This window comes from Cyanistes caeruleus, chromosome 2, assembly GCF_971803275.1.
Source record: "Cyanistes caeruleus chromosome 2, bCyaCae1.hap1.1, whole genome shotgun sequence".
Lineage (NCBI taxonomy): Eukaryota > Metazoa > Chordata > Aves > Passeriformes > Paridae > Cyanistes > Cyanistes caeruleus.
Genome location: NC_141702.1, coordinates 119,020,958 through 119,042,559, shown reverse-complemented (window position 1 = coordinate 119,042,559; position 21,602 = coordinate 119,020,958). Strand labels below are relative to the sequence as shown.

The window sequence follows — 21,602 nt, the reverse complement described above, 5'->3', positions numbered from 1 at the left end:
ATGTAAAAGAAAAATAACCTTGTGTGACAGTTTAACATTGATCGATGTGCCTGCCAAATGCAAAGAGATAAATAAGCAGGTGATGAATAAACAGCACTTCAAGTAAAGACATTACGCTGCATGCATAAAACGACGCCAGGCACCTAGGAGCTGTGGGTGGCCGAAGGTTGGCCATTTCATGCCCACTCACTAAAGCAGACTTAATCGCTTCCAATATTTTCTGTTAAAAAGCACGCTTAATGAGCCAATTTCACAAGCCCAGAGAAACTGATTATTATCTCCGAGTTCCAACTGAGTTGGTTGTTTTCCAAGAGCCGGTTTTTCCTTGACGGGATAAAAACCTTTTAGAAAAAAAAAAAATAAAAAAAAATAAAAAAAAAAGAATTAGAAACCAAGAGAGAGGAGAGCCGGGAGGCGGCGAGGAGGGGAGGGAGCGGGTGGCACTAGATGGCAGCGTTGCTCCGCGGCCGGGCTGCGGGAGCGAGGTTCCTTGTGCCCCGTCCCCTCCCGCATTCGGGGCTCCGCTGCCCGTGTCCTTGGGCTCCCCAATGGGCCACTGCCTTTGGCCTCGCTCAGGCTGGAAAGGACCTCGGAGAGCAGCGAGTCCAACGTGGCACCGATCGCCACCGAGTGCCACGTCCAGCCTTTCCTCCAACAGCTCCAGGGATGGGGATTCCATCCCAATGTTTTCCATAGGCAAAGGGACTCCAGCGTCCCTCGCAGGCTCGGGAGGGCTGAGCGGCCTCCTCGGTCCCTTTGTGCCGAGATTTGCCCGTATGGAGAAGTTTAATTGAAGTCCTGCGGGGATCTGCCTCTCGCAATCCTCCTTTCCAAGGCCTTGGGGAGGAGAACAAGCCGGAGCGGGTCCGGCAGGGAAGGGACTTTGCATCAGGGCACCCACGTCCTCCGCAGGGTGGTGGCCATGTGCCACCTCCAGCTGCAGAACAACGTTGGGAAAGACACACAAACAAAAAAAACCTCAGCCCAAAGCAAAGCACACACACAAAAAAAACCTCCCCAGCCCGGAGATTATTGTCACCAGCAGCAGTTAGTCAATCACCACTTAGGAAAGAAACCCCAGCAAACTAGACCTCGGCATATAATTAACTCATCTATCAAAAAAAAAAAAAAAAAAAAAAAAAGTGAACTGTTGGGTTCTAAATCAGAAGCCAAGTTAATTATTTTTTATGAATATTCATAGGAAACTTGTACAATTTCCAAACTAGGCTTTCAATTACTAATCAGTTAACTAAATAACTGGTATGACTACTTCTTCTCATGAAAAGCTGATTTTAAAAGTAAATAGACAAGGACACTGACATTTTTTTAAGATGAGAGGACTGTTGGAAGCCGGATGGTGGAAATGCCCCATCTCCATGATGGATGAAGAGCATGTTGAAGGATGTAAGAGACCTTGCAAACCAGATACAGAACCTGCCAGGTTCCAGGCAGTGGAAATGCCTTAAGGCAGTTATCAAGAAATTAAAATGTTGCAAGACGCTGTTGTGCGTTTCCCAAGCGTATGGAACTGGGTGCTGCCTCTCGCCGCCAAAGCTCCAGCTCTTCCCAAGGAACGCCGAGTTCCTCGCTTCATTCCGTACCTGCTGACCCATTAACTGGTGCACCTTCCATAATATCCTAGGAACAAATCCCGTTCTTCCTCTTAAGTTCGTGACTCCTCTGGAAAAGCAGCCGTGAGAGACTGCAGAGCGACATGTTGAGATTTCAGCAGAAACTCACTTCTGCTCTGGACTCTCCTCAGCCTCTTCCTTACACAAAAAACAACATTAAAAGCCAATGCCCGACTCTTCGTTCCCCTTGCACAGAGCCTAAATACGTCAGGGTACTTCTGCCAATACATAGGAAAATTATTTATTTGAGATGAAATCATTGGAAGATAATTTAGACATCTAATATCTACTGAAATAGTTTGAAGTTGCCTAAACACCTTTGAGGACTTGGGCCTTAGAAAGAAGGAATACTTTGCTAAAGGGAATGTGCTAAAAGAGTATTTGAGTGGTCAACATTAGCCCTGTGAATTTAAGAAGTCTCCCCTGTATTTTGCCAACTTAAATTAGATTTTGATTGGTTTCTGACCCAACCAAGAGACAGATTTTATGAAATAAGACTGGCAAAACTCACTTCAGGACAAAGGTTGATTTGATAATCATAATTGCATTTCTACTGTATCTATTTTCTTAAGTGTTAGTAGATTTATTAGATTTTTCCTGTATAACCTATGGCTGATTTGCAGCTTCCTTGGTAATTTCTTAGTAGGCAGTAGCAATTTCTTATATCTTCAGTAATGTCTTGAATGTACATTTTTTATATTAATGATCTCACCAGGAGAAAAAGTGTATTGTGAATGCATGATGGCCATATGGAAAAGACAATGAAGTTTAGTAATTAAAACTGAAAAGGGAAAGAACTATGCAGTAATTAGAACACTGATTAATCAGCTGATAATTTTATCTTGATTAATGCTGCTGATTTTCCTCTTCTTATTGACCTAGGAAAGGTAGGTTTAGACCAATTAAATATAAATTATTCCCTTTTTTCACATTCCAGGCAGCTTCCAGTGTTCTAAGTCATACTACACTTAAGATGCAGCATTGAATTGCTCTTACTAAATTGGGCAGCTCAACAAAAGGTAAAATAAGGTTTATGTTCCAAACATGCTGATGCTTTTATCTAAGGCAGAATCGGACAGAATTGGTTATTTCACTATTATCTGGGGAATATTAAAATTGGATTAAATTGCAGTAGAAAAAATAGAAGACTTTGCCTGTTTTAAACCCATAACAATAGGAAAACTAAAAGGATCCATTCATTTTATTGGGCCCAAGATATGGATGTATAATGTAGTCCTGGAGCTTAAAGAAAAGGGTTCTATATTAATGCTCAAATTTCCCTTCATGTGCAGAACTTTATTATTCAGGGGGGAAAAGTGTTGCCGGTACCAATCTCACTCTGGTGCCTGTTCACAGACCATAAACAACAACACCTATTCTCGCTTTGCCATGCACAGTGCAGGGATTAAAGCTGCTTATTTTAAATCCTGCAACAGAGAAAGGAATGTTATGTATAGCCTCATTCCCTCCCATTGATACGTGAATCAGGGCTTTCCTGGTGGGAGACACAGGCACTCCACAAGCACAGAACCCTTGTGGATGTTAAAGATCCCGCTCCTTCTCGCTGATAAATATCTGGCAAGCACAGAAAAGCTCACAAGCAGTGTCTTAATGCTGGAAATTGCGATGGAAAACGCTGCTCGCTCGGTGTGTGCTTTGACTTGCTGTGGGAAGGAAACATAGAAAACAAGCCCCTGTCCCTCTGTGAGGGCTCACCTGTGATCCCACTCACTCCAGTTTTTCCTATTTTGTGTACTGGAGCAGACTGAGATCAGCCAGAGTGTGGAAAGGTAAATCCACACACAAAATCTAACCCCAAACTCGGTGTGTTGCTTCTTGGCTGCTTTCTCTTTGCTGGATTTTTAGGGGGCAGAGTAAAGACACATTTGTGTATCGTGCCAAAAAAACCTTTCAGGGAGCGAGGGGAACCCGCAGACCACGAGTTCAGGATTTCAGCTGACATCAGACTCCTCTTGATCCATCATCTGCACTATTATTCATATTATTGAATAATATTGAATATTCCTTACTGTGAAACAGAAGAGCAAGTAGAATTAAATATCACAAAGAAATTATCCAATTGATTAACACTTCCTTGCTTTCTCTGCATCTTTAATAAAGCAAACCTTTCCCACTATTTGTGCAACATGAATCTAATTCTGCAAGTCAGTTTTCAAGTGTATTTGACCACTCATAAAAATCACGTGGCTCTGTTTTCTCTCTTGGATGGAATTACTCTGCAGGGCATAATGAATTAATAAAAAAATAATGACCACGCAGTATAAAATGTTTTGGTTGAATATAAATAATTTGTTAACAAGCACATACAGGTGTGCATAAGAAAAATACATCTTCCTGAAGGAGAAGTAGCCAAACAAAGAATAGGAAGAAACCAAAACAGCACTGGAGAAGTTTTGTTTTATTAGATCAATCTGATTTGTTCATGGCTTTCGTGATCAACAGAAATGGCACTTCTGTGTCCTCTGCTCAGGGAATAAAATAAAGGATGCTCCAAGTTTGAACCAAATCAGGTGGGTGAAACTGGATGGATTAACCACGGGAAAGCAAATCATTGTGTCACCACTCCAACCTTAAATCTGGCTGAGTGTACAATAAAAAGTGTTTCTTTCTGTCAGTGATTGCCTTTATGTTCACAATAACCCAAACTTTGCAAATTCGTAGGTATTCTACAAAGGCTAAGTATGACATACCCTGAAATTTGCTCTATGGCTAAACAAAAAACTTTCAGTTTCTCCTTTCAGGATCTGAATTCCATAGGCAAAAAATGAAGGAATGAGGGAGGGATGAATTTCCATAGCTAAACAAAGAAAAATAAATATCCCATTTCCCAGATGTCACACTTTCTCCTGGCTATGCCTGGGCTGTTTTGCTCTGGTTTGGAGCTTTTGGAGAAAGAAATGTTCAATGCCAAACACTGGCTTGGCACTTCTAGAAAGAGACAAAGGTTGATGTTTTCAAATCAAGGTGCCATAAGTACAGCTCTAAAAGGTGCATTCTCAGCTGTGGTCTCCATTGAAAGTATCAATCATCTGGCAATTCTTGGGCATCTCAGAGTTCAGCATTTTTCAGTCCAGGTCACTCCATCCAAGTATGGATTTTCCAGCTAAATTTTAAGCATTGCAGTTTGAAAGGGAGCTGGACTGTGTTTAGCTAGCTGGAAGCACATCTAACTGGGAACATGTTGTCTGTTCAACCACAGAAGTTGCAAAACAAAAGGAAGCCAAGAATCTGAGCAACAGTAACATAAATAATTTTCAATGACAGCCATGCAACTGCTGTCGAATGACAATTTTCTTGAAAAAAAAATGGTAGATCAAGAGATACAAAATATGAATTCAGCTAAAAGTAAGGCAGAATCTGTGAGGAGCAAATACCACATTCCCATACCTTACGACCCTGTTTGTGCATGAACCACACAGTAGAGGGGAAGGAACAATAGGAGAGACCCTTCACATATTCTTACTAATTGGAAACCTTTTGTATGTGACCGAGGAGCAGAATATAATTATATATAATTAAGTAAAACTAGTATCCTACCTTCTAAGTACAACTATATACTAGCAATATCACAAATTGCTAAGATTTCACCAGGAAAAGAGAAAAAAAATCAGTGACCAGACAGACTTTGTCTGATAGTTTGAAAAAATGCACTGTGCACAGTGAAGTGTTCATTTTTTTTATCGTTGTTTCCACAAATATTTTCAACAAAATGACTAAATATTGTAGAATTTTGATATAAACTGAGATTCCTAAGGCTGATTATCAGTGCTGTTTTATAAACCAGCACAGCAGCACCAACTTCACTTAACAAAAGCTTGTTTCAGGATCACAAATGAAAGGAAAACCAAGCCATTCCTGTTTCAAACAGCTTTAGGTGCCTCAAAACCTAATCATATAGATATAGGCAAAGGGCTATAACAAATGAACAAAGGAACAAATTTCAGAAACAAGGAAGATGTAAGTTACAGGGCTGAGACTTCATTTTAATTAATAATTGAGAAGTTGCCTGAAATTTCACAACTTTGGTTCAGAAAAGTCAAAATATTTTATGTCAAGCTCAGGCACTGGTTTTGCTTTGGATAACATTCTAATTAATTTACACCAGTGAGCAGCTCTTAGGAAAAGAAGCTGCTCAGGGGTTTCAGCACAACCCCCAGCAATAATAACACTGCGGAGTTAAGAGCAAGAGGATGGAGCTGAACTTGATGGCAGGATGAACTGAAACACAAATCAGAGGTAAATTCCACTTCAAATTAAAAAGGACCACAGCAAAACAAAGGGAATGTAATGGATTGGAAAGGATGGAGCAAAAAACCCACAGAAAAAACACCCAAAATACTAAAAAGGAAGGTATTCAGAGCTCAGAATGAATGGCAATAAATTCTCTATTAACAATGCTGTACAAAAAGTAAATAATCATCTGATTTACCAAACCTGGAAGATAAACAGACAGAAGCAACCACAACAAAGTGTGATACAAAATTATTTTAAAAATCATCCAAACGCACAGTGTTAAGGTTGATGATACTCAATAAAAAACTCTATCAGAATGAAAATGAAAGTAAGGAGCTTACTCATTATATCTGATTTGTTATTAAAATCACAAGGTGCCAATATAAAACTGACATTTTGGGAGGAAGCTTATGGATAGAGTCATTGCTCCAAAGCCATGCAAAGGCCAACAAGAGGGGCCAGGCTCTAGCACTGCTGAAATCCAGCTGAGCTCCACTGAATTGTACCAGACAGGGCACAGAAGCTACTTTGGTTTACCTAAAAAGTGCCTCAAAGTAATGAAAAGTCTGTGTAATCGGCAAAGAAAACACTGAAGTTCATTTTATTATGTGGTTGGTAAACTAGAGAGAGTAAGAACAGCATTGTAAGTCAAACAAACATAACAAATATTCTAAAATAAGGATAAGAAATGCCTGTGGAAAAATCAGGAGTACCATACCAGCAACTTATCACAAGCAGTATCAGCCAGATCCATTCTGTTGTTGTACAGAAATTAAAAATCCCTAAGTGAAACCTTCCCAGGGAAGCCCAGTCATCAACAGTTACCCAACTCTGCCATGTACCACACCATTTTTTCATTTCATCACTTGTGCAATTCCATACAAAACAATGCTCAGCGTTAGCAGCTCCGGTGATAAAATGAGCACATCTGAACAAAGAATCCCTGGAACAGAGGAGATGAGGGTAGAAAAATTAAAAGGTGATGATTTAATCTGATGGAGATTCAGTGCTATAAACAAAATGATCTGTGATCTCAACATCTTGTTGCTAGTTATCTGAGGCACAGGCTCCAGATCCCAGTCTTGTGCCAAGAACTCAACGTGGCAAATGATGGAGAGATATGGTAAAAAAGGAACATGTTCATAGCTACGGAATCCATCTCCTAACGCTCCAAAGAGTGCCTCAGCCAGTGGTGTGTCCAGAGGGTCTCCAAGACATTGAACAAAGCTCACCAGGAAGGGATGCTCCAGGTCTGGAGGAGTTACAGGGAAGGACCTCCAGAGACGCAGAGCTACAGCTTGTTCTGGTGGAGCACAGTGCTCAACACACGTTGATGAGGTGACCACCAGGAGAAGTCACCACCTGTGGTTCAGTGAATCGGTCCCATCTGAGGAACACCCACTTAGTGAAATTGTGGGAACCTCTAGGTTTCAACCAACCTCCACTTTCACAACACTGAGATGCTGTTTGCTCATGTAAAACTCAGTGTTCAGCTAATTTAGGAAAACTCTCCCTCTCCCACCCAACAGAGGATGACTTGCCAGTCCCATTCCAAGTCTTGGCCGGTTTTTAGACTTGAAAAATTGCATTCCTAAACAGTATAACATTACAGAACAATTCTCCTGCAAAAGAAACGAACTACACCTCACAGCTCTCAACAAAGGCATTCAGCATTTCCTTCCTAATATTTCTGGTGCTCCATAACTTTCAACAAATGGCACTATTTATGCTTTTCCCCTACTGTTAAAACAGCCCAAGTTCTTCCCTCTCGGCATCATTGAAGGCTCCTCTGGAGTCCCATCAGAATTTTTTTTCCAAACCCGTAGCTCCCAGCTAACTGAACATGCTGTCAATCCTCTACAAAGCTTCACCTTCTCTTTCCAGCAATTTTTTTTCCTCCCAGTCACAGCAACCCAGAATTCTGCACCCGGGCAGACTTGTATTTCTTCCCAGAGAAGCCATGATTGCCCTTGGTCAAAATTATTCTGTACTTTTCTGCAGCCCCAACAGCACTTTTCACAGTTAGGATTATTCTCCACATTGTTGTCTGTAGTCAAAGTCACTCAAAAATTCCTATGGTCCCAGCAGCACTAAAAATACATAACAGCCTCCTTACAATAATGGCTGTGAATCACAGCATTCCTCAGCTGACATAAGTAGTTAAAATAGTTTAAAAAAAAGTTAAAATAAAACTTTTTAAAAGTTCAAGTGAAAAATGAAAAAAGGTTGAAAAGGACTCCCCTACCGTCTAACAATATTAAAGTCTGCCTCAAATTTACAAACGTACTCAGCAACATCAAACGCGCCGGCTTCAAACACACGCGGCAGCTTCAAACCTGGCAGCTTCAAATGTGGCAGCTTCAAACACACGCGGCAGCTTCAAACGCGGCAGCTTCAAACACTTTTGTGGCAGCCATCTTGCACACGCTCAAAAGAGCACAACCTTAGAAACCTTAGGCAGGCACCTTATCCACGAGGCTACACAGAGGCTTTGTTACAAAAAAGAATTATTGGAATTTGCAGACGTTAAATTAGCCCGTAGAGGGAGCTCACACCGTCCCATAAATGTACAATAATTGGAACATACTGTAATTTAAAACATTTTCTCTATTAAGCTCTCTGTAGAGAGGCTACAGAGGTCAAAGTAGAGCATTCCTTACTTCGCACCAACCTCTGTGAGCCCATAAAATTTCATTCAAATTAGACTCCATTGACCACGTATTTTGTAGCTCCAACAAACAGAAGAAGAGGTGTTTGGCCATGTATTCTCCACAACAAGCACGGCTTCTCCTAATCATCATTTGCTCCTGATGTTGGAAGAAGAAAGTCTGTGTCGGAACGCAAGGAGAACAAAGAGCCGCCGGTCGGAATTGTCATGGCAATGCCCTCGATCTCCCCACACGTTCCTTCTGTTCAGGCAGCGATGGTAGTGCTCTTTTTATAACTTGACTAGAGCTGCTCCGGCGTCTCTCAGGTTTCTGTGCTCCATGCAGTGCTTTCAAAGACTATTATAATAGTGTGTTTGATATTCAAAGGTTGACGATGGAAATTGTTACCTACTGGACGTTCTTTAATGAAGCCACAAGTAAACAATGACCTAAATTCCTCTGGAAACGCGGAACAGAACGATTGCTCTACAGAAGAACACGGATAATAAATGTGAAGGGAAAAGGCATTTTCTAATTCCATGTCACAAAAGCTACGCTGGAGAGAAAGCCATACCCTTAGCTGGAAAGGTTCTGAACACATATATTGATTTACATCACGCAAACTGAAACAGCAGAGCCCACTTAGTCCTCACAAAAGCGGTTGCCTTCCCTCAGCCTGAACGCACAATAGAGCAAAAGAGTGTGCAAGGAAATAAGAAAAAGTGTTAGCAAAGAGAGGTTTTGTTTGACTTAACATAATCTGGGACATTCTAAGCATCACACAGATTGATGAGAATTCAATATTAAGTTGTATTTTCTATGCCATAACGAAGCCAGCAACCATTTCCTTCTTGTGTTGGCTTTAGAAATGCAGGTGCCTACATCTTTTAGAGACTTGGTGCCTCCTATTTTGTGACAGGAATTTTTAACACTGTTTTCACTTTATTAGGCAAAATATGATTGTTTTGAGAGCCACATACTCAAATCATCAAGAGCCATGAAATAAAAGAATATTAATATGACCCATCAGAGTAGGAACAGCCTGTTTGCTTAGAGCTTTCTCAAGCATCCATCGAAATCTGTCTAGACTGTCTCGCCAGCACTCAGCAAGATCATAGGCTTTGTTTTCAGCCCATGCATCTCATCTCCCCCAAAGCCAGAAGTCAACGTCATGTTTTCTAATTAAAGCAAACCAAACTACCCATCTCCACCTCTTTTCCCCCAGTATTATATAACACTGACATCCACCAAGACATTGAAATGAATACAAATTCCAGCACCTCCGACTTTCAAATCCCAAACTGAAGACCCTGTGTTAGACCCTCTCTTTCAGCCCCATTTGCCTCAAAGATTTGTCAAGGCTCTGACCCTTTCTTCAGGTTTAAGCAGGAGATTAATCCAGCTGAATGCAGTCAATCAAGAATGTGCTTTTGTGACTTCTTGGAGTGGTGGAAGAGTGAACTCTACGCGAGAGTTGCAAATCAGAAATCTTTTTTAAAATAGATTATTTAATAAAGCTGTAAGAAAAATTGGGAGATCTATATCTCAAGGTGTATAATGATGGAGAAAGTTCAGCTGTTAATTCTAGCCAGAAAAACACTGAGTACTTCTCACAAACACAGACTTCCATCTACAGACTTGGAAACTTTGGGTGCCTGCAGATTCGGGCTGACAATCCAGAAAGAACGAGACCTTTAATGCAATCCAAAACACATTGCTTAGGTATAAAGTTAGTGTTTCCTACTGTATTTTTTAACATTCCTGCCTCCACTCCTCTGGGGAATCAGAAGGTGCAGAGCTAAGAAAAATGCGAAAGTATTCTAAAAACACACAAGGCTTTTTTTTTCCCCTACTTTCAAAAAGATCTAATTAAGGATTAGCTCCAGTTTTAGCTGCAGGTCTGGGTGAACACACAACTGGTTCATTCATCATTACTGATCTAGTGCAGAGCCTTACCCACGGGTGCAAATATGAAGTTTGGGGAGCTGATCCTCTCCTCCTCTTCCCACAGAACTTGCATGAAGGGATATACATTTGAGTCCTAGTAAACTTACATAAAGAAGAAATCCACTTAGATTTGCTGGTTAATTTTTTCCCCTCTAGATTTATGTCTATCTAAATTTGATTTCTTGCTTAGTAACACAACCTTGTTCAATTTTTCCTTTGAAGTGGTTATGTAGAACTTGAGTTTAACGCACCAAATGAAAAATATTCCCACCTTTATACCTTTAAGCAGCTATAAGAAGAAATAAAATTATGTAAAACAGAAATTAATAGCTAATAAACTTCACAGGATCCAAAAGCAACCTGAAAAGAGAGCCCAGAGATAAGACTCTGAGCCAGTGTCTTTGTGTGAGAGCTCTGTTCTCCATCAGTGCATCCATTACCTCCTGGGATGCAGAGTGAATAGAGGACTAATGCCAGTGGGGAAAAGGGTCTGGCTATGGTTACGGCTATAGTTCAACCAAAGAATGACTTATCTGCATCTGCTCTCCTCTCCTCAGTCCTCCCAGACGTGCTGCCTGCGTTTCTACACCAGGCTCACACCCAGCTGGAGCTGTCCCTGGGCAGCCCACGGACACAAGGCACACGGATGTGCTTATTCCCCCAACTTCTTTTCCCAGCCTCCAGGAATTTGCTGCTCAGGAATTTCCTGAGACAAAGGTGATGTATGTACTCAACAGCTCCCACTACTTTTTCAGATTGCTTTGTGGGTAAATTTTAACATCCCCAAAAGTTCTGTGCGTGTGTGTGAGAAAGGTACCCCCAGAGCAGACAAAACATAATTGCGATTGCTCACAAAGCACCAACTTGCTCTGCATCTCCCTGTCACCACCTATGCCTGACTGGAGCTCATTCTGAAGAGTATTTCACAAGTCTCTCCAAGAAATCAGTGTCATTCTCTGAGGGTGTCTGATTGGTATAAAATTACAAGAACTGCTGGGAAGAGAAGGAGCAGAATCCTGCCTTCCTGGCCATCAGTCTCTGGAGTCTGCACGAGGTCTCTGACCTCTTCTGGATATCACACTGGCCTGGACAAGATAAAGTGAACTTCCTAATAGCAGAAATCCTAAAATCATGCATAACTGTAAATTTGTCACTGAGCTTTGATTAAACCAGCTATGTTTCCTTCCCAAGCCTTGGAAGCCAAGGAGTCAGACAGCAGCACTAGAGGAGCAGCTGCACAAAGGATCATTTGGGCTGTAGCATCTGAACAGGGAGAGAGATTTCTTTTCTGGCATCCTTCTTTTTTTTTGTATTTTTTTTTTCTTCCCCTAACAGGTTAAATGTGAAAACCCAGAGAAACTAAAGAATGACTTATCTTGTATACACAGTATGTGCTGCTTATGTTTCGGGACCATCTGTGAATGTATTTCACGCAGCAAACATTCCTCATGTAATAACAATGATCTGAAGGCTGAAATTTGTTGGGTTCTTTTTTTTTTTTTTTCTCAGAAGTAAATTAAAAAAAAATTCCATTTCAGTTGCAGTGCTAAAAGCCTGGAGGTCAGTTTATTCTAAGTAGATATCACCAATGGTGGCAAAGAGATATTTTAAGAAAGCTTATTTGTGTACAATATCCACAGGCCATCCACCTCAACTATTTATATGAATTCTTCTGTTGGTATATAACTGGGCTGGCAAAAATGAAAAGTTGTATTACCATTTATCATACCCTAAACATTCAATTTTTCAAAAAATAGGAACCAGTGATTTATTTTTTTTTAAATATATGTGCCATTGTAATATTTTTAAAGCACATTTTCAGATGCGTCTCTTCATTTTTTATACACACATTCATCTCACGCTTAGGATGCATGCAAAAATAAAATAAAAACTTTCCTGTTATATAAGTACAGCATAGCAATAATGCTTCCAGAATGCAGTTTAAACACCATTTTCAGTGTATGATTCCATTGTCCTGACACTGTAATCTCCTCTCAGATGTTGTATGGAATTTGCAGCGTTTTTGTCTGTTCGTGATTCTCCTCTTACCTGGTGTTTTGACTCTACTTTCAGGCAATTTTTTCGATCTTCACTTTTATTAGATGGTTGCAGAGATTTTTGTTAGGTTTTTTTTCTCCCCCCTTGCACTGCATTTGGAAATGAAATATTCAATACTAGGACTCTTCTTCCACATCAGCATTCCCTGAAATCTACTTGAATCAGTTTTGAGGCTTTTGTTTGTTTGTTTTTGAGTTAATAGCTCCATTTAGACTGGGCTGCACAGATGGAAAACAGGAACCTGCCCAAACCTCCCAGCCACCGAGGAGTGCTGCCACCTTCTCCCAGTTCCTCCCAGCATCCAAAGGATTTCTGCTGTTTTACAGGAGTGCAAGTTAGCAGAGGCAGTGAAGCAATTCTCCCCACGGGTGTTGTACAGCGCTGCATTTCCCGCACCCTGTCACACCAGGAGATTTCTCAGTGCTACAAAAGTCACTTCTTTTACTCCAGATCTTCCCCACCAAGATGTGCAGAGGCAAAAAGCAACACTGGAGTCATCCTGCCCACCTACAGTGACCTTCACATCAAGCCAAGAGGGCAGCACACTCCTTACAGACGGCTGATTTCTGTATTTATAAAGTCCTGAAAGTTATAAGCCAAAAAATCCAATTATTCCTTCTATTCTAATCCTTAGTCATACCACCTGCACAGCTGCAGATCACTTTTCCCAATACACCAATATCTGTTATTGTATTTTTTGACTAAATGGATACTGCAAGTTAACCTAATGTGCTGTTTACAGCCCTAGTCAATGTATCTGTAGATTAGTAATTGCAGCAGGAGACATTGATCCTGCATCAGAAAAACTAAGTAAAAATCATATTTCACCACCAACTCCACTAATGCAACATCAAACAGGGGGAAAAATTATCACAGCACCTCATTCATAATTATGCAGTTATTCTAAAACAAATAGAGCAGCTATTGGTAATAAAGAATTCTGCTATTTATATTAAAACTGGTGTAAATCATAGACAAAAGTGAACAATGAGATGTCACTGCAGCTCATCTCCCTCATAAGAAATTTCTTGTTGGGATTGAAATAATATGCATGAGAAAGTATTTTAATGTAGAGAGTGTTGGTAACAGGATTACAGGGGAGAGGAAGGCACATCACATCTGAGATAGCCTAATAAGAGAATATCTTGGAATATAAATGGCTTGTGCAATGTAACACAGATTTCCTGACAAAATGAGATTGTCACTCTAGAACCAAATGCTGTATTAGTGAAAACTAACATCAAACAGGATTACACAATTTGCTTAATAACAAAAGTCACAGAATATTGTGATCTCTGGAAGAAAAGGGCAATAAATAAACAAATAACAACAATCATGCCCAGCAACTCTGCTGGAACTGGAAAGTCCAGGCTGGCAAAAACTCGGGGGCCAGAATTTGCTGTCATTTATTGCTCTTTCCCTTGGTAATAGCACCACTGAAATCAATACAATTACATCAGGGGAAAGATGAATCTGCCTTCTAGTGTTTCATGAAGTTGGAAGACAAAATTAATGGAAAGCCCTAATATAATATAATTGACATGAATGCTACAGAGTCTGTCCCGCACACAGATCCATCAGCTTTGCTCTGCTGGCATAATAAATTGTTTTCAGAGTACAAAGTTAGCTACTAAAGGCAGGGAAGTGAGAACATAATTTAATATGAATGACAGAAAGAGTAAAAAATATCTAAGAGTTACACTAATAATATCAGGAAAATGTTAATCGTATGATGACGGCTGTAACATTAACTACATGTTTGGTCTATCTTCAACATCAGCTTAGAGCATTTGTAACCATGGAAGCTGATTCCAAAATGAGATATTCTGTTTTCTAGTATTACATTTTTTATTATGAGATCTGAATTACAACAGGATCAATTGCTCTTCTTTTTTTTTTTTTTTTTTTTTTCCTGAGGGAATTGAGGTTTGTGAGTTTGTTATTTTGGGGGGAGTGGGTTTTGTATGTAGAGCTTTGCTTATTTGGCAATACCATTTTAAAATTCAAATCAAACCTTAAGGTCGGGTCTCACTGCTCATCCTTCTTAGAAAGGTGGGTGGCATCCTTAAGACAATTCCCACTGATCACTTCTTAATGGCACTTCCAAACTACCGGAACATTAAAGGAAAGGTCATACAAAGCCCCTGTGTGCCATCCTTCAGGGCACCAAAACTGTAATGGAATCATTTATATTAACTCAGTCAAATAAATTGTTCTTGTTGCCTTTTCTGAGCTCTGGAAATAAATAGGTTTAAGGTGTGCTTTAGGCTGTTGAGTGGGATCAGATGGTTGATTGCTGGTGAGGGGGGAATCACGACTTCTCTGTGCTGTATTTTCCAAAAGTACATCAGGTAGAGCTTACATGAAACGCTTTCTATTACTAGGGAATATTTTTCTTTTGATACAGGTTTAAGGATAGGAAATATTTTTATTATTATTTTTGCCAAAATAAAAATGCTGCACCACATCTTCCCCTCTCTCAGCTCAGATTCCTCTATTAGAGCCTTCAAGGTGGGACAGTCTGTATTAAATGAGGGTTCTGAGTTACCACTCAGCACATTTGGCTCATTTGTACATTCAGGTTTCAGCTTTTTATGGAAAAGTTTGGCAGTTCAAAAGCAAAACAGGAAGGAATTTTTCCTGGGATGCTGTGCATGGCTTGGATAGATTGTAAGGTTTTGGCAAGGCTGTCCAGAGGCTGGTGCACATTAAAGGTCAGTGAGCAAGTGTTTGGGGATTTCCAAGATAGTTTCTTTTCTTGCAGTTTCCTGCTTTGAATAATCAGTTATGTTTTGTTTGAAACTAGTAAGAAGTTAATATATTGGTTTTTAAACAAGCTCTTTGCTCAACTTGCACGCAGAACAGAAGTAGGGGAAAAGATGTGGCATTTATTATTAGAATTATTAGAAGTTACCATCACCCTCTTATATCTAAAACAAGTGTTAATGGGGAGCTCAGGGCCTCCATCAAAATGATGATTGTTGCTATATTTTTCCACTACCAAAGGGAAGTCAAACCCTCTGAGTCTCAGCTCTATCCAAAGCCGTGGCAAGGGTGGGATTGGGATCCTGCCTCTGCAAACAGCAGCACAAGCAGCTGGGAAGGAGCAATTCATGGTAAAAAGAAAACCTGGAGTGCCTGGTATTTTTTTTCTTCTCAATATGTACAAAACATAAGGAGCTTAATAAGGAAAATGTATTGTTCTGATTGTAGCTAGAAATGGAGCTAGCTAGCTACTGTTAGCTTTTTTTTAAAAAAAATTGTTGCCATTATAAAAATGAATGTGGACAATATCTTTCACTGGATCATTCTGCAACCCAAATTATGGGGTTTTTGTTTTAATAATTTCTGCATATCTTTTTTTTTAAATTGTCTGCTTCCATGGAGGACAAACGTCTATTGGATGAAGTACATCATCTTTCTCCACTCCCATCCTAGCAAATACGTGCAAAACTCATTTTCTATCCATGATTTCACAGTGATTTGGAATATTCACTCTGAAATACAAGTTTTCACAGTAGCATATTCCTAATTACTGGGATTGTATATTTTTAAACCCTAAACCCACATACCATTAACTTAAGCAGCTCACAGAAGCCTGATTCATCTAGACAATACTGACAATCAAGCACAGCTTTGAGTTAGTGGGACATGTTGAAGACAAACTTCCATGTAACCAACATATCTTGTAGAATTCAGATCCCCACCACAAGATCCTGGAGCTCAGGAGGAATTTCTTCCCACAAGGGGTTGTTAAACATTGGAAGGGGCTGCCCAGGGAGGTGCTGGAGTCCCCACCCCTGGAGGTGTTTAAGGAAAGACAGGACATGACATTTAGTATCTAGCCAAGGCTAGGACTCAATTATCACCAAGGTCTTTTCCAGTCTAATTAATTCTGTGAATAATCATTTTGTCATCTTTTTAGTCTGGTGCTACACTAATATTTTCCAATACAGTAGTGAGATGTAAGAGTTTAACTTATTTTTCATTTGTGGTTTTTCCTCTATGTCTTAAAAGTCTTTTAGGCTAAGCCTGGAGCTCTATCTTAACACTCCAGAGATTGACAGCAAATGGTGGTCACAGCCCTGATATTATTCAAGTTTAAATTGAAGAATTATTTTCATTAAGAGAGAGAGAAAGAGAGTAACACAAAGAAATGTTAAGACTGAGTAATTAGCCGCAAATAGCCAGGAAGTAAATTAGCTTAGAAACAAGACCCTTTAAAAGAAACAAACCAAAACCAAATCCAAACAAAACCCCTCACCATATTTAATAAATGGACGGTTTATATATATTTTTGTATTTTTTATATAACTTAGACCCTCAGCCCAGGGCTACAGGAACAGCTCCTGCCCCAGTCTCCCATGCAGCAATATTTGACTGTATTTTGGGGTTAATAATTTGCCTTTTATGCAGTTTATTTCTACCCCACACTTTTAAGAAAGGTCCCTTAGCTCCGTCTGGGGAATTCTGAGTCATCAGGTGTGAAAGGCCTGTGCTTTGCATATGGACACTGAGCAGGGGAGAAAACGGGCTGTGGTAGAGCCCAGGAAGGGACAGAACAGAGGTGACAGGGGAGGCACTAGAGGCAGAATGACCAGTAATGTCATTAATGTAAGGTATTGTCCCCCTAAAAATCGATTATGGAGTCATTTCTCAGGAAGAGCACTGATGAACTCAGCTCAGATCATTTTTCATGTCCTACAGGTGGAAGCCACGCTAATAGACGGAAATGAGGGCTCTCCCCAACTGATGATGTGAATATTAAGGAGAATTAAAAATTCTTCCTCTGGAAGAACTGATTGAAACCCCTGTGACAAGCACCTCTGCAGGGCTGGCTTTAAACTGGAACTCAGCCAGACTCCTTCTATCGCAGGGTATTCTGCAACACGCCCCCAGCCTCACCTATACAATGATGCAAATCTAAACAGAATGTCTTTTATTCAAAATACCAAAAATTAGATCACAGCATAAAATTCAGTCCCTCCTTGAATACTTACTGTTTGCTGGGCAATGAATTCCAGCTTGCTTCTCTTGCTGTCTGAATGAAGGCTGACCCTGAAATGACCAAACCAGTAACCTAAACAGCCATGGAAATAACTTCAGGCATTTTCACCCTCCATTTAGTTTAGATGTTTCTTACTGTTAGAACTGCTATTCCTACAGGATTAATTATAAATAGTTATCTACTGATATCTACAGTAATACATTTTGCTTCTGAGCATGCACCACTGAGTTTTATAATGGGTTGTGTATACACTGCAAATGTTAAACAATATTCTCATTGAATAATGACAGGCAATGTGTATTTGCATTTCCTGGGAGATTTAATGATGCGATGGGATAGCTGGATGGAAGGTGGGAATTAATATTTAGACTTAGTGCCAAAGCCACCTCCAGGACAGCAGGCACATTGCTAATTAACTCAAGAGATTTTGAACCCATTTACTCTGTGCTAGACTTCAGTTCTTGGGATCAAAAGTCACTTCGTTTTTCCTATCCCCTCTGTAGAGACAGAATTGAATAAAACAGGTATCGCTTCAACTTCTCTTTTCCTTCACCAAATCTGGTTTTTTTCTCCATAAGAAAAAGGTTCTCCCAGCTTCCCAGGTTTCCTCAGAGCCCTCCCCTGCCACCAGCCCAGGGAAGGTGATGCTCTGCCAGGTGCGAAGCAGCAGCCACCCAACTGCTCCACCCTCTTCTCCCACTCCACCCCACACCTGCACACAGCAGGAGCTGCTTTCCCCTGCACTCCTGGGAGCACAAGAGTTTCTCACACCTATAGGGAAGGGGAGGGATTAGGGGAAGCAAAGGAAACCAATCTAGGGAAGTGATGAGACTCTGCATCCATCAGCCAGACATGCTTTGCTCTAATGGCACTTGCTGCATTTGCTTCAAGGGTGCTTCAAAGCTGGAGGGAAGCTGCTGTTACCTAGGACACATCTACTCGAGTTTGCTGAAACTTAAAGCTGGGACAGTGGCAGAAATAGAACTTTTCCATGAAAGCTTCAGTTTATCATTTATAGAATGTAAAAAAACTAGACAGAGAGAAACCAGAAAAAGCATCTGCATGTTATTTGCTGAACAGCTCTACTTTCAGAACCAAATTAAGGTACTCTTCTCTCTTTAATGCCTCTAAGACTACTGAAAAAAACCACAACTTCCCAGGCTTACAAATTACAACATATTTCTAAATAATACCATACATTGCTCAGTCTCCCCATTTCTCATAATAACCTAGAATTTTATTTTCAAAGCTCAAGGTGAAGGAGTTAAAGCAGCCACACTTCCAACCGCATGGAAGTTTCAAACTTGTTTTTGCTTTCTCCCCTCTCTTCCTGTGAGCCTTGTCCATGGCACAATCTGCTGAATTCATTTTACAGAGATATTTTAGTGTTTCTTCTCTCATAGAATTTTAATGTGTTTAATCTGACAAACTGAAGTCTAAAATATGCACAGACCCATTTTTCTGAGTTGTTATGAAGTCTTAGAGCCCCTGCCTCACATACTGTCTTCTGAAATTGATACAATTACACCTGATAAATATTCTTGTCATGTAAATTGGAAGAAAATATATCTCAGGTTGACTATTTCCAATCCTTTGTAAGTGGACATACAATGGGAGGCAGCATCCTGGAAAATAAAGTATTAAAACCAGCTTCCTAAAAGGGCAAGTTTGTTTGATGGAGCACTGGCAGACACCTTTAACAGAGCTCCACATGGAACTCAAAAATGATTTTTAACATCATCCTCATCATCAAGAGCAGGTTTTGGCTGTGGAGTGACTGACCCAGCACATGCAGCATCCCACTGGTGGCAGCAGGCTGAGCACTCTCCAGTGGCTGCTCATTAACTTTAGAGTGTAGTGTCTAGATAGGCTGAAATCAAAACTTTATTCAGGATGCGAGGGTGAAACCCCACATTTCATGGTTAAATGAATGTCACCTGTTGGATATTTGGGTGCTAGCTGGAAGGTAACGTGTGTTTATGCTTAGAAAAGTGACAGAGGGAAAACAGAGCACCTTCAAGAGCACTTGTATAGCAACCCTGCCCTCTAAACGAGACTCGCATCTCTGCAACAAAGCAGTGTGGTCTCAAACACCACTCACCATGAGCTGCAATGGAATTCAGTGGCATCTAAATCTATGGGATATCTCTCCACAGGACAAGTTCCACCTCTTCAAGCTCATTCATGTAGACTTAGGAAAAATAAAACCAACAAAACTTTAGTCAAAAGGAAGATATTTTACATTTTGTTCCACTTTAGCTCTGCAATCCCACTCATGAGAAAGTTAACTTAAATTTCCCTCCCTCTCCATTTGTGACTTGTCAATCAGAACCAATTTGTTTCTTCACAAATTATACCTCAGCACAGAAACATATTCAAATGCTGAATTTATTTATCTAGTCCAAAATCCCTGTCTGGCACTGCTACTTCAGCCATCCTAGTGAGAAGCAGATGCAGAAGTTTTTCCCTTTTCCCAGAAATGGGTGTCCAAGTGTGTATCTTCCCTGGAGCAGTTCTGGGTGCCCTGGGCTTCTGCCCACGGGGGAGCCAGTGCTGGCTGTACATTCAGGTTTTCAAAACTAGAGTTTGTCATTAAAATTCTTTTTTGAGTATAACATCCTCACTTAAAATCAATAAATATCAGCTTGAAGCTCTTAAGTACACCAAAATGTGGATTAAACACCACTAGAAATGTGGTGATGAACCAAACTATTATTTCTGTTATTAATAGGAGCAGAGTTTTGTGGGTAAGGCCCTGGGCCTGAAGGGATTTAGATTCATTCCCTGTGACCTCTGGCAAGTCAGCCAATTGCCTTGTCCTCACTTTCCCCCTTTGCAGCAGGGACAGCTGCAGCTCCATCTGCATCTCGCAGCCGCTGCATGCGCGCAGCACCGCCCATCCCTGCAGTGGCTACCAGGACAAGCTGCAAGCCCGATTCCACTGCTCGTGGAGTGGAATCCCCTCTCAGGACCCCTTCCCTCCAGTAGAACAGTTCCATATAAAATGGAGACACCCTCACTTGGCTTTTCTCCAAACCTTTGTCTATCTTGCCAGTTTATCTATGCAAACCAAGAGTTTTTCCTCATCACACACCAACAGAGTGGGCCTTGTCCACAGCTTGCACCTACACACATCCCATCATAGGCAGTAACAATACAGAAAATTTTGATTAACCCAAATCTTACCTTTCCATCCCCTGATACGGCTCAAAAATGTCACCTGTCCCAGGCAAAAGGAGGCCCTGTGGCTCCCAAGCAACTCCTGGTTCCTTGTGCAGAGATCACCCGAATGTGGGTGTGGCCTCAGGGCCGCACTCTTTTCCTTGGGATGAGGGAAATGGGATGCAAAAGGCTCTGGCAGCACTTCTCTTAGCTCAGGTGCCATTTCCACAAACATGAATGACAATGCACAGATAGGCAAAGGGTGCCCTTAGGATTGCATCTCCCTCCACACATAGAATGGCCTTAGCAAAGCCTGGGAAACAGAGATTTCACTGGAGTGTGTTTGTTCAGACCTGTTTTGCCGCGGCTGTAGAAGGAGAATAAGCAAGACAAATTGTTCTGTGTCTCAGTAAAAGACACAGGCTATCACAAAGAGAGAAGAAATCATTCTAACTCTTATCTAGTTGAAAACTGACCTTCCTTAGCTTGAAACTGCCTGTAGGAGTCCCAGGACAGGTTGTTCTGACATTCTTTTAACATCGTTTCATCAGCACAGCCAAAACTAATCACAAGAATATTACCCGATGACAGGTGCATTTATTCTGTCAATTAAATCAGATGGTTAAATCGAAATGTGCCCCAAATCTCTCTTGTTTGCATTATCCATATTGGCATTTCTTGGCTGTGGTTCATTGCTGGCTGGAAGTCATCCAGCCCCTGCAGAGTCACTTTGCAGTCCTGTGCCAGTGAGTTTCCAGGCTCTGCAACAGCGGTTACACCGAGACCGGAGCGGTCCTACAGGACTGACCTGCAATGTTACACTGCTTCACTAAGATTTATTTAAGACAAAAAATAAAAAGAGAAAAAAAAAAAAAAAGAAGAAATCCCTCTCAG

The 21,602-nt window shown here is 40.7% G+C and overlaps 1 long non-coding RNA gene across 2 annotated transcripts; it reads right to left on the bottom strand.

Moving 5' to 3' along the window:
- Positions 1 to 5,315: 5,315 nt before the first annotated feature.
- LOC111926418 (uncharacterized) lies at positions 5,316 to 21,278 on the bottom strand. 2 transcript variants are annotated; one of them, XR_015282466.1, is made up of 6 exons: positions 21,185 to 21,278; positions 20,733 to 21,075; positions 19,648 to 19,737; positions 17,539 to 17,596; positions 13,046 to 13,120; positions 5,316 to 10,582 (listed from the first exon to the last, which is right to left on the bottom strand). It is a non-coding gene; the product is annotated as an uncharacterized LOC111926418 (long non-coding RNA). The 2 variants fall into 2 exon arrangements; XR_002862911.2 differs by lacking the exon at positions 5,316 to 10,582 and having other exon boundaries at positions 12,013 to 13,120; positions 21,185 to 21,257.
- Between the last annotated feature and the right edge of the window lie 324 nt (positions 21,279 to 21,602).